This window comes from Rhinatrema bivittatum, chromosome 5 (genome assembly GCF_901001135.1).
Source record: "Rhinatrema bivittatum chromosome 5, aRhiBiv1.1, whole genome shotgun sequence".
Classification (NCBI taxonomy): domain Eukaryota; kingdom Metazoa; phylum Chordata; class Amphibia; order Gymnophiona; family Rhinatrematidae; genus Rhinatrema; species Rhinatrema bivittatum.
In genome coordinates this window covers 343,516,650-343,530,066 of record NC_042619.1, presented here as the reverse complement: position 1 = coordinate 343,530,066, position 13,417 = coordinate 343,516,650, and the positions used below count along the sequence as shown (strand labels likewise).

Below are 13,417 nucleotides of genomic sequence, written 5' to 3'. Positions count from 1 at the left end.
AATACACGGGTACGGGGATACTTATATCAGCTGATTTACTTTTTGAACCAGTGCTGACCATTTTAGATGACGAGGGTAGATATGTATTTCTTAAGCTTAAGATAGGAAGTGAGCTATATACTCTTCTTTCCATGTATGCACCTACTAGTAACCAAGTGCCTTTTCTTCATAAGATTAAGAAAGAGATCTAGGTGTCATAGTGGATAACACACTGAAATAGTCGGTACAGTGAGGGCTGAGGGGGGATATGATAGAGGTGTTTAAAATTATGAGAAGTTATGAAACGAGTAGATGTGAATTGGTTATTTAGTCTTTCAGATAATAGAAAGACAACGGGGCACTCCATGAAGTTAGCATGTGGCACATTTAAAACTAATGAAAGTTCTTCTTTACTCAATGCACAATTAAACTCTGGTATTTGTTGCCAGAGGACGTGGTTAGTTCAGTGGATAGCTGTGTTTAAAAAAGGATTGGATAAGTTCTTGGAGGAGAAGTCCATTACCTGCTATTAGTTGACTTAGAAAATAGCCACTGCTATTACTAGCAATGGTAACATGGGATAGTTTTTGGGGTACTTGCCAGGTTCTTATGGCCTGGATTGACCACTGTTGGAAACAGGATGCTGGGCTTGATGGACCCTTGGTCTGACCCAGTATGGCATTTTCTTATGTTCTTAATATGGTCTGTTTTGGCATCTACCAAAATTCTAGTAGCAGTACTTCACAGGAACTGGAGGCACTTTATACTGTATTGCATGATACTATTGAATATAGAGTTACAGAAATCTGCTTGGCTAGAGATTAACACAAGGATTACAGTAGAAAGATTGTGTTTATCAAGACAGTTGCGCAGGTGGTCGATCTGACAGTTACATAAAGAAGGTCCTTATCTTAGTTATGTGATTTTCCATGGGGAGGTTTTGGTTGAGCTGAACCCCTAGGCTTCGTATTGTTGCCTTAGAATGTAAGGGGGTACCTGGCAGAGAAGATCGCAATCATGGGAGATGACCCTGTTGGCTGTACCAGAGGAGCTCTGATTGGAGAGGTTGATTTTGAGTTTGTGGTTGCTAAGCCATTGAGCTACTGCATAAGACAATCATTGAGGAATTCAATGGATAAAGTTTAGTCGGGCTCCATTTTGATGTACAGCAAATAGGTGGTATTCAATGTTGAATGAGGTTGTATATAGGATAAATCTAAATACTGAAAAGTATCAGGAAGTGGATTGAGCCTTAAGGAGCCCCACAAGTAAAGTCTCCAGCTGGATAGTTTATTGGCCTAAGCAACATATTGTGTTTTGTTAAATAGGAATGATTCAAACCAACTGAGAGCTGTACCTATGATAATGTCCCTTAAGCAGCAAATCAGGCATTGGTGATCAACAGTGTCAAAGGCAGCAGAAAGATCTAGCAGGACTAGGAGTGAGTCGCCCCTTTGGTCTGCATGCAGTTAGATGCGGTTGTCCAGGAATTTAGGAGTTAGGAGGTAAAGTAAAATACTTTTCAGGTTTGTTCAAGATGAGTTTGATGATTACCCTTTAAGTAAGGTAGAAAGAAAATGGCATTTATTATATTGGTTAGCATTTATTATATTATATTTAGCATGAGGGGCTAGGTTGTGCTTCAGGTTATAGATGAATCTGTGGGGATGCTACATCACTTGTGGGGAGAAGTCAGACAATGTGATATAGTCTGGAGGGTATAGGACTGAATTGGCTGGGACAGGAGAAGGGATGATTGTATTCTTGTGGTGAGTTGGGTCAGGGATAAGTGAGGTAGGGGTAGACACTGGGCTTTAAAGGTAATTTTTTGGAACAGGAGCTAATTTAGATTTGCTTTTACACAGGGTGTGAAGACTTAATGCAATCAAAACCATTTTAATTCTTAACGTAATTACTTTTGGAATATTTCTAATTGTTCTTTCATGATGAAAGTGTAGCATATGTTGTGTAGAACTGTGAAACTCCTACTTTTATGTATTTTTTTTTATTTTATTTTTTTTAAAGACAGCATAATGTGAAAAATATACAAGGGTATGCAACCTTTTACCAGGCACTGTAGCTAGAACAGCTGAGGAAACCAGAAAAAGTAGTCTAGAAAGCAAATGAAGAGTGATAATTAGGCAGCAAACTAGGTGGTCAAGTCTATGTATTTTAATTTTTTTTATTTTTAAGATATGTGGGTAAAAGGAAGAAGTACAGAGTTGGGATTGTAAGACAAAAGTAAAGGGAGGAACATGTAAAAGAACCAGCAAACAGCAGAAATACTAAACTTGGGTCAGACCAAGGGTCCATCAAGTCCGGCATCCTGTTTCTAACGTGACCAAACCAGGCTTCAAGAACCTGGCAAGTACCCAAACACTAAGAAGATCCCATGCTACTGATGCCAGTAATAGTAGTGGCTATTCCCTAAGTCAACTTGATTAATAACAGTTAATGGACTCCTCCAACAATTTATCCAAACTTTTTTTTTAAACCCAGCTACACTAACTGGATAAATTAGAAACGACATATTTGTGCCTAACTGTAAACCGTTGTGATGGTGCTCTACTATACAAAGGTATAGAAAAGTTTTAAAATAAAATAAATAAATAACTGCACTAATCACATCCTCTGGCAACAAATTCCACAGCTTAATTGTGTGTTGAATGAAAAATAATTTTCTCTGATTAGTTTTAATGTGCTATTTGCTAACTTCATGGAGTGCCCCCTAGTCCTTCTATTATCCGAAAGTGTAAATAACCGATTCACATCTATTTGTTCTAGACCTCTCATGATTTTAAACAACTCTATCATATCCCCCCTCAGCCGTCTCTTCTCCAAGCTGAAAAGTCCTAACCTCTTTAGTCTTTCCTCATAGGGGAGTTGTTCCATTCCCCTTTATCATTTTGGTTGCCCTTCTCTGTACCTTCTCCATCGCAATTATATCTTTTTTGAGATGCGGCGACCAGAATTGTACACAGTATTCAAGGTGGGGTCTCACCATGGAGCGATACAGAGGCATTATGACATTTCCCGTTTTATTCATCATTCCCTTTCTAATAATTCCCAACATTCTGTTTGCTTTTTTGACTGCCGCAGCACACTAAACCGACAATTTCAATGTGTTATCCACTAAGACGCCTAGATCTTTCTTGGCTGGTAGCACCTAATATGGAACCTAACATTGTGTAACTATAGTATGTATGATTTTTCCCTATATGCATCACCTTGCACTTATCCACATTAAATTTCATCTGCCATTTCGATGCCCAATTTTCCAGTCTCACAAGGTCTTCCTGCAATTTATCACAATCTGCTTGTGATTTAACTACTCTGAACAATTTTGTATCATCTGCAAATTTGATTACCTCACTTGTCGTATTTCTTTCCAGATCATTTATAAATATATTGAAAAGTAAGGGTCCCAATACAGATCCCTGAGGCACTCCACTGCCCACTCCCTTCCACTGAGAAAATTGTCCATTTAATCCTACTCTGTTTCCTGACTTTTAGCCAGTTTGCAATCCACGAAAAGACATCGCCACCTATCCCATGACTTTTTACTTTTCCTAGAAGCCTCTCATGTGGAACTTTTGTCAAACGCCTTCTGAAAATCCAAGTATACTACATCTACCGGTTCACCTTTATCCACATGTTTATTAACTCCTTCAAAAAAGTGAAGCAGATTTGTGAGGCAAGACTTGCCATGGGTAAAGCCGTGCTGACTTTGTTCCATTAAACCATGTCTTTCTATATGTTCTGTGATTTTGATGTTTAGAACACTTTCCACTATTTTTCCTGGCACTGAAGTCAGGCTAACCGGTCTGTAGTTTCCTGCATCGTCCCTGGAGCCCTTTTTAAATATTGGGGTTACATTTGCTATCCTCCAGTCTTCAGGTACAATGGATGATTTTAATAATAGGTTACAAATTTTTACTAATAGGTCTGAAATTTCATTTTTGAGTTCCCTCAGAACTCTGGGGAGTATACCATCCAGTCCAGGTGATTTACTATTCTTCAGTTGGTCAGTCATATCTACCACATCTTCTAGGTTCACCGTGATTTGATTCAGTCCATCTGAATCATTACCCATGAAAACCTTCTCCATTACGGGTACCTCCCCAACATCCTCTTCTGTAAACACCAAAGCAAAGAAATCATTTAATCTTTCCTCGATGGCCTTATCTTCTCTGTGCCCTTTAACCCCTCGATCATCTAACGGTCCAACTGACTCCCTCACAGGCTTTCTGCTTCGGATATATTTAAAGTTTACTGTGAGTTTTTGCCTCTAGAGCCAACTTCTTTTCAAATTCTCTCTGTCTTATCAATGTCTTACATTTAACTTGCCAATGTTTATGCTTTATCCTATTTTCTTCTGTTGGTTCCTTCTTCCAATTTTTGAATGAAGATCTTTTGGCTAAAATAGCTTCTTTCACCTCCCCTTTTAACCATGCCGGTAATCGTTTTGCCTTTTTTCCACCTTTCTTAATGTGTTGAATACATCTAGACTGTGCTTCTAGAATGGTATTTTTTAACAATGACCACGCCTCTTGGACATTTTTTACTTTTGTAGCTGCTCCTTTCAGTATTTTTCTAACAATTTTTCTCATTTTATCAAAGTTTCCCTTTTGAAAGTTTAGCACGAGAGCCTTGGATTTGCACACTGTTCCTCTTCCAGTCATTAAATCAAATTTGATCATATTATGATCACTATTGCCAAGCGGCCCCTCCACCATTACCTCTCTCACCAAGTCCTGTGCTCCACTGAGAATTAGATCTAAAATTGCTTCCTCTCTCGTCGGTTCCTGAACCAATTGTTTCATAAAGCTATCATTTATTCCATCCAGGAATTCCTCTAGATAGACTCACAGAATTATTTTCTTGAATGTATAGTATTACAGAATATGATGCTGCTGGTTCGGGCTGCCTTTTATGCTTGCAGCTCAATAGCAAGAAGTGTTAAGTGCTGTACATACTGTGTGCATATTTGAGTATCTGCAGTTAAGTAGTGCTCCCTCGAATTGCTGTAGTGCTGAAGAAAATCTCCTTAAAGAAATCCTTAACCTAGTGAAAGTCACTTTACTTACATTTCTTTTCTGACATTATAGAGCAACCTCTTCTAGAAAGGATTGGTCTGTCTTTCATAAAAGATGTTTGTCCCTTCTTAGCAGGAGCACTAGAGTAGAACAAAAGAAAATGAGAGCAGATAAAGATCATAAATTCTGTCTAGTCTCTTGTCTAGCCATATTGAACCTTATGGCTTACATACATATTAAAATACAGAAAAATGCAATATCACAAATGGAATTCATATAAGAAAATATTTTACTTTTAATTCGTATTCAGTGTTATGAATTATACTTTAGATTTCTTTATGAATTGCACTTAATCAAGTACATCCTAGTCACTAGGGCAGTGGTTCTCAGCAGGTCCTGGGAGGTGCGTCGCAGGGCCAGCTGTCTCCTTATCAGCCTGAGTGGGAGTTGGTTGACTTCTCTTATATTGGGCCTGCAACTCTCATCTTCTCCTCTTTCTGGCCCAGTGAAAGGCTGTTTCCTCTTTCATCCAACTCCTGCTGTTCTGGGCCCCAGTGGGGACACAAACTTTATCTTTCCCGGCTGAGTGTGGCAGTGATGCTGCTGAACATCTCTTCGTCTTGTGGAGGGTGGGGGAAAGGAAGATGCTGGGCAGATAGACGTGGAAGGGATGGGAAACAGGGGGTCGGGGTAGCTGGGCAGGGAGTGGGTAGAGAGGGAGCACAGGGAAGGTGATGTGGGGGGTGTCTGGACTGCTGGGCAGGGATGTGAGTGTGTGTGGATGATTGATTGATCTGTTTCTATTGAAAGGGAGTAATCGGGAGAAATGAAGGATGATGGAGGGAGAGTGACGGGGGTGCAAGCGCCATATGTCAGTTTGGGGAATGTGCATTTCTTCTATCTTTGTTTAATGCAGGAAGAAATGTATTTCTGTTTCTAGTTCTCCAGTTTTGCACTGCATGCGGAATGGCTTTTTGAGGTTTCCATTCCAGTTTGCGTCTCCACATTTGTAATTTGTGGTCGTTTATTCTGTATTGGGTAAAGGTTGGAACTGAATGTGTGAGTGAGGTAGTTTACTAGTAGGTAGGGATCTGTATCAGTCTTATTTGTTGCATTTTCTCATTCTCAGTAGGACATGCACTGGCGCTGCACTGCTGCCTTTTCATAGGTAGGGATATTGCTGTCTGAGTTCTTGGAGTTAGGATTGCTATGGTATGGCAGGGTAGCTACACGTGTGCTGTCTTCTTTTCAGGTTTTGTATTGTACAATGCGCCTGGTACAAGGGAGTTTGTATTTCTGTTACTAAGATAGCACCAGAATCAGAATATATTTTTTATATGACGAGTTGTATGGGGAAATCTTCTCTGCATCCATTGTTTGGGGACCTGGGGCGGGAGGGTCCTGTGAGTGCCTGCAGAATATGTTTACATTTAGCCCCATGATGGTCACGTGTTCAGTGCGTCATGCATGTAAGCATTATCTGTCAGGTGTGTCCCATTAGAAAAAAGATTGAGAACCACTGCACTAGGGAATAGGTTCAGTTAAAATACAATAAATAAAAGCATTGTAAGTAGTTAATTTGCATAAACTAGCCACCACACTCGAAAAATGCCCCATACAAGCAAAATCCCCAAGCCTGATGGGAGTCACCCCAACCTCAAAGAGCCTAATTATTGGTCCCGAGTCGCCTCTATTGCTACATTAATGTGCTCCCTAAAGGGCAACCCTCCCCTGGAGCCACTCCTTCAGAGGCATCCCATCCCTGCGGTAGGCCACCTTGACTGACATTGGTATCAGTGGGAAAGGGTAGAGTTGGGGCATCCCTTGAGTTAGCAGAAGCAGCAAGGGCTGTGATTGAACAGGTTGTAAAAACTCCCCTCCACTGCTTGCTCTTTGACCTCTTCTCTTGCAAGTGCCGTCTGCAGGCCTCTGAATGTACCCACTCTTGGGCTTTACCCTCACAACTTCATATTTTGTTAGTCTTCTGTTCCCCAATTCTAGTAAATACGATTCAATGTGGATTAGAATATAAACACTCAAAAAATAATAGACAAATGCATCACTTTACTTCTTTTTAAAATTCTTGTACTGTTTTGGACTTCCCAGTCTACACTAGGAAGCTGTTACATGCATCCACCACTCTTTCTATAAAGAACTATTTCCTGTGTGAACACTGTTGGAGCCACATATCATGATACCTTGCTCTAGAACTTCCTGTAGATCTCCTGCTTAACACAAGATTCAGGGCTCTCCCATGATGCCATTCGGACAAAACTCACTTGGAACACTGATCATGATTTCTGGATCTAGTCTATAACCAGGCCCAAGCATTGGAGGAGAAGTCATTCTGGCAGAGGCTTGAAAATTTGGTAGATCATTGGTCTCTAATTACCTCATTTTTAGGATTGTTAGAGAAGGCTGCACAACTAACTTTTGGGAAGTCTCTTCAAAACGTAATCCAGACCTTCTTAACAGATCCAGCTGAGGTTAGAAGTCTCATCATCCTTCTTGGCTCATGCAGTTGAGCCAGATCCACAAAAAAGGGAAGAATTTTTCTTCTTACTAGTAAAAGCAGGAATTAGTTGATTTCATTAAGTGCCATTCCTCTTACTCAAGAGAACGTACGACGCTCTCTGAACCTCTGTAATATTTCCTGTAACCTGGCTGCAGCTCAAGTGTATAGTCTATATGTAGCATTACCATTCTTTTGTTTTGTCTTTTGGCTTGATGTTTAATACAAGGTTGGTGTTAGTTGTGGCATATCTATATAGACAGGAGTGTGTGTGTGTTTTCCTGCCTAAATGATTGGCTAGCAAAGGCCTACGTTTTGAATTCATGAGCCCCAAACCATTATGGTTTTTGCAGGGAAGATAATTTGGAGTCTGCAGATATCAGCCAGTTCTGTATGGAAGAGGCTAAGCTTGGTGGCAGCAGCAGTGCGCAATACTCCCTTGGCACGTTTCTGCATGAGGTAAGCATAGTGGATGATGAGGTCACAATTGTCTCAGTTCTATTAAAGCCTTTAGAATTGTATTGAGGTCAAGGACAAGTCGTGGGTCAGTCTGACTTGACTGTCGTATTCATATTTGATTTAAAAAAAACCATCTCTTTCCAAATTGCAGTTCCTTTAATGCTTGGATTGCAGAAGCATCCAAACTGGGCTGGGAGCTCTCATAGAGGAGCTACTATTTTGAAGCCCTGATCCGTTTAGGAAATAGGATTACACATCAACCGTCTGAACACTCTGGACTTAAGAAATCAAGCAGCCAGCATAGTTGTCTTGGTTTAGACAATCAAGTAGTCGTATACTACAGGATCAAGCAACTTGGAACAAAATCTTCTTTTTATTTTGTATGGACGTGGGCACTTATGGGTTATTCAGGATTACCCCATATTTACTGGGGGAAAATGATACTGATAGACAAGCTAAGTCAAGATCCTATGGATGTTCCCTGGATCAAAAGGTGACAAAAAAGATTTGTGGTGGCAATCTGAGCTAGACTGAGTTATGAACAGTTATTAACAGGAAAGTGGCGACCTTCTGCTGTATGTGGGAAAACAAGAAGCTATGTCAAGTTCTGCCTTCACTGGAGTACAGGTGTTTTATATGAATATGTGCCAGTAATTCTCATGACCAATACTTTTGCAAAGGATAGGATTTGAGGATCTTTATTACCTTTCACTAAGTCTCTCTTCCCTTTCTTGCTGGAAATGAACATAGTAGAATCCACCACTTTAGGAGCCTCCTTGAATGTGGTCTCTCCCATAACCAAAGCCTCCAATCATTTGTTGAGATTGACAGACTTGTGGCCAGATTTACTAAGTTTTTCCCCCCATAGAGGCATAATAGGAATAAAGTCCTTAGTGTGTGTGTGTGTGTGTGCAGAAGTGTTGTTGGTCCTTCTGACCATTAGCAAGCAGTCTGCTAGGAGATCGTACAGTTTTCCAGTAGAGATGTTGGCTTCTGGTGTGAGAGAGTCCCAAGATCTGTTCCTGTTGTCCCACACACGTTGTTTGAGTGCCTTCTACATTCTGGATTAGGTCCAACTCCATCGGTATACGTTTATCTGCAGCTGGCACTTTTCGTGAACGTGTAGAAGGGTAACAAGATTTTATTTATGTAGTGTATTTTCATTTGAAACCTCCCATCAAAGAGACTTGTGTTATGGCATATTGACATGTTCCTCACACTGCTGATGGGAATGCTAGGTCAATTCACCGCACAGCATAATTAAGTTTAAGGCCTTGGTGACCCTTTTATAGCAGATTTCACTCTGACAAAGTGGTGCTTCACACGTACCTTAACTAATTCATGTTCTTCCAGCCTTCTAATTTTGCAGTTACACCCACAAAGGAGAAGCTGCCTTCTATGGGAGCTTTGTATTTTTGTTTGGTTTTTTTTAATTAAAAACAAAAAAACCCTCTCCAGATTTGTTTGCTTTGATCCCAGCAAAGCTGATATATTTGTAAGTAATCTCCAGTTGTCTAGCACAGTGGTTCTCAACCTTTTTTCTGTCGGGACACACCTGACAGATGGTTCTCACATGCGTGACACACTGACCCATGATCGTCACAGGGCTAGATGTAAATGTACAGTTTGCATCCACGGGAACCCCCCTGATCCACAATAATGGATGTAAAGCAGAATTATGACATTCCCCATTCAACTCATCTACAAAAAAGATATTCTGGTTCTGGTGTCATCTCAGTAACAGCAACTCAAACTCCTTCTACTTTCAGGCTCAATAGCCCTACTTATGAAAAGACAGCAGTTTACCACCAATGCATGTCCTCTTGAGAAAACACAACAAATAAGACTGATAAAACACTTACATGCTAGTAAAATATCTCTGTAACAGACACAGAACCGACCTAACATACTCCCAGGATCTGTAGTAATGCACATAAACTAATCCACACACAGTTACACCTGTATTATGGAATACACTCAAACAGGAGCAACCCTATCTATGAAAAGGCAACACTATAAATATTAAAATCAGGCCCTAAAAACCAATACACCTCTTATTAGGAAAACAGAACTAACAAGCAGCTATAGATCCCCACACAGAAATAATTGTAAAACTATACTAATAAGCAGAATAAATGTTTCACAACAACTATGAACAGAATAACATCCAACAATTAAAAACTCATAAAAACTATTAAAAATTCTCCAAACACCAATAAAATATTTCAAAAAAAGCAGACACATCACATAATATTAAATAATTAAAATGGCAGTCAATCAAGAAAAATAAACTTAAAAAGCCACCTTTACTTACCCCCTCCAGCAGCTGTCCTACTCCTCTTCCATGCAGGCTGTAGCACACACCAGAAGCAGCAGTAGTGGCTAAGCTCTATACTCATGGTCCTCTTCCTTAGGGCCCATGTCTCTCACACACACACACCATACCAGTCATGCCCCCATGACCAGTTTCTGTCTCTCACACACCAATCATCTCCCAGTCTTTGACAAACACACCAGTCACCTTCCTGAACAGTTTCTCTCATGCCATACACACACACACAGGCTTCCCACTCCCGTGTTCCACTTACATATATGGGCTTCTCACTCTCATAATCACTTTCTCTTTCTCACATACACTCACCAGTCTCTCACTCCCATGCTTGTTCTCTCCACATGCACAGGCTTCTCATTCCCATAATCACTTTCTTTCTCTCACACATACACACACACCAGTCACCTGATCTCTCTCATGCATACACACACACAGGCTTCCCACTCCCATGTTCTCTTTCAGATATACAGGCTTCTCACTCCCGTGCTGTATCTCACACACTCCCATGCTCACTCTTCACATGCACAGGCTTCTTATTCCCATAATCACTTCTTTCTCTCTCTCACATACACACAAACACACACCAGTCACTTGATCTCTCTCATGCATATACACACACACATAGGCTTCCCACTCTCATGTTCTCTTTCAGATATACAGGCTTCTCACTCCTATGCTGTGTCTCACACACACACAGGTTTCTCACTCCCATGCCCACTCTTCACCTGCACAGGCTTTTCATTCCCATAATCACTTTCTCTCTCTCACACATACACACACACCCGTCACCTGATCTCTCTCATGCATACACACACACAGGCTTCCCACTCCCATGTTCTCTTTCAGATATACAGGCTTCTCACTCCCGTGCTGTATCTCACACACTCCCATGCTCACTCTTCACATGCACAGGCTTCTTATTCCCACATACACATACACACACACCCGTCACCTGATCTCTCTCATGCATGCATACACACACATACACAGGCTTCCCACTTCCATGTTCTGTCTTACATACACAGGCTTCTCCCTCCCATGCTGTGTCTCACACACACCCAGGTTCTCACTCCCATGCTCACTCTCTTCACATGCACAGGCTTCTCATTCCCATAATCACTTTCTCTGTTACACACACATACACACACACCAGTCTCTCTCTCTCTCATTTCCATGCTCGCTCTCCACGTGCACAGGCTTCTCATTCCCTGAATCACATTCTCTCTCTCACATTCACATACACACCAGTCACACCGTCACCTTACCAACCAGTCTCTCTCATATACATGCACACACACAGGCTTCCCACTCCCATGCTTTCTCACATACCCAGATTTCTCACTTCCATGCTTTTTCTCTCTCTCTCTCTCTGTGTGTGTGTGAGAAACACACATCCCTGACTGTCTCACATACACATCAGCCATCTCCTTGAGCAGTCACTTTCATTGTCTCTCACATATACACATACATCAGCTCTCTGACCAGTTTCTCTCAATCACACACATACTCTCGATCAAATACATTCTCTCACTTACACACAGGCTCTCAATCACACACATTCTCTCACACACAGGCTGGCTGGCTGCTTCTCTCTCTTTCTGTCACTCACTTCCTCTCTCTCTCTCCCTCCCCCCCCCCCCCCCCCCCCCAACGGTAGCTGCTCCTCCTCCTCCAGCCCCCGCAGGCCAATAAGGAAGAATTCCATCGATCGCGGGAGGCTCCTGCTGCTCTCTCCTCTCCCGATTACCGTCTGCTGCAATAGCTTGGGGGCCGATGCTGCAGCGGCCGCTGCTACTTCATCACGCGGCACGGCCTTTCTTCTTCCCGCGCACCGCGTATCACTTCCTGGTCCGGGGGGGGGGGAATGCAGGCGCGGGAAGAAGAAAAGGCCAGCCGCGGATGCCACAGATTTTTTTTTTTTTGCACCGCTGCCGTTGCCGCTGGGCTTGAACGTGCTGATAGCCCGGCGGCAACGGCAGCGGTGCAAAAAAAAAAAAATCTGTGGCATCCGCGGCTGGCCTTTCTTCTTCCCGCGCCTGCATTTCCCCCCCCCCCCGGACCAGGAAGTGATACGCGGTGCGCGGGAAGAAGAAAGGCCGTGCCGCGTGATAAACTAGCAGGCACGGCCTTTCTTCTTCCCGCGCCTGCATCCCCCCCGGACCCGGAACAGGAAGTGATGCGCGGGAAGAAGAAAGGCCGTGCCGCGTGAGAAAGGCCGTGCCTGCTAGTTTATCACGCGGCACGGCCTTTCTTCTTCCCGCGCATCACTTCCTGTTCCGGGTCCGGGGGGGGATATGCAGGCGCGGGAAGAAGAAGAGGGCAGCCGCGGATGCCACAGCTTTTTTTTTTTTTTGCACCGCTGCCGTTCCCGCTGGGCTTGAACGTGCTGATAGCCCGGCGGCAACGGCAGCAGGGAAGAACGAGCAGCGGGAGGGACCGGGAGCCACGCGACACACCTGCCGGTGCGTCGCGACACACTGGTGTGTCGCGACGCACCGGTTGAGAACCGCTGGTCTAGCAGATTGCCCTAGCATCTTTTAATCTGGCAGATAGGACAAAGCAGTATCAGGTCTGCCTGGATTGCATAGTTTTGCGAGGCTGTAATTCGGTGTCCTGTTTTAATATTGTGTCTTGTTTGACTTGTCACTTTAAGAGTTGTTCTTAGAATAGTGCCCACTTCTCATGCTCCTAGGGTCTCTTTCTTATTGGATGGCTTTTTGTTTTCTCATTTAAAAAAAATTATAACAGACATAAAACATTTTCTTTGTATGTTTTTTCTCGGTTGGCATCATGTTCAGATAACTCTTTGAAGCCATCAGTGTGACTTGTGTGGAGAAACATTGCTAATCTCTGAATCTAGTTTTAGATTAGAGTTGCACAGTCTTCCATCTCACTTTTACGGAGCTGTACACTTCTCTTCTTAACTTCAGCAAAAGGAGTTGAGCATGGATAGATTCTGGCAACCGTATGCTGATGGAGTGCATGAGCTGTTTTATGTACCATCCTAATAAGCTTCACCTATCTGTGTGTGAACTTTCCAGAATTCTACAACTTCTGATTGACTGTACACAACAGGTCAGGTTCCCCATGAGTGTGATT

The 13,417-nt window shown here is 42.4% G+C and overlaps 1 protein-coding gene and 1 long non-coding RNA gene across 2 annotated transcripts in view; one reads left to right on the top strand and one right to left on the bottom strand.

Moving 5' to 3' along the window:
* LOC115092967 overlaps window positions 1-10,347 on the bottom strand; it is a 67,854-nt gene extending 57,507 nt beyond the window's left edge. Inside the window, exons 1-2 of the long non-coding RNA XR_003857129.1 lie at window positions 10,301-10,347; window positions 5,067-5,155 (exon numbers count right to left, since the gene is read on the bottom strand). This is a non-coding gene — a long non-coding RNA (uncharacterized LOC115092967). The remainder of the gene's footprint in view (window positions 1-5,066; window positions 5,156-10,300) is intronic.
* Window positions 1-13,417, top strand: part of STK24 (serine/threonine kinase 24) — a 100,017-nt gene that overhangs the window by 62,343 nt on the left and 24,257 nt on the right.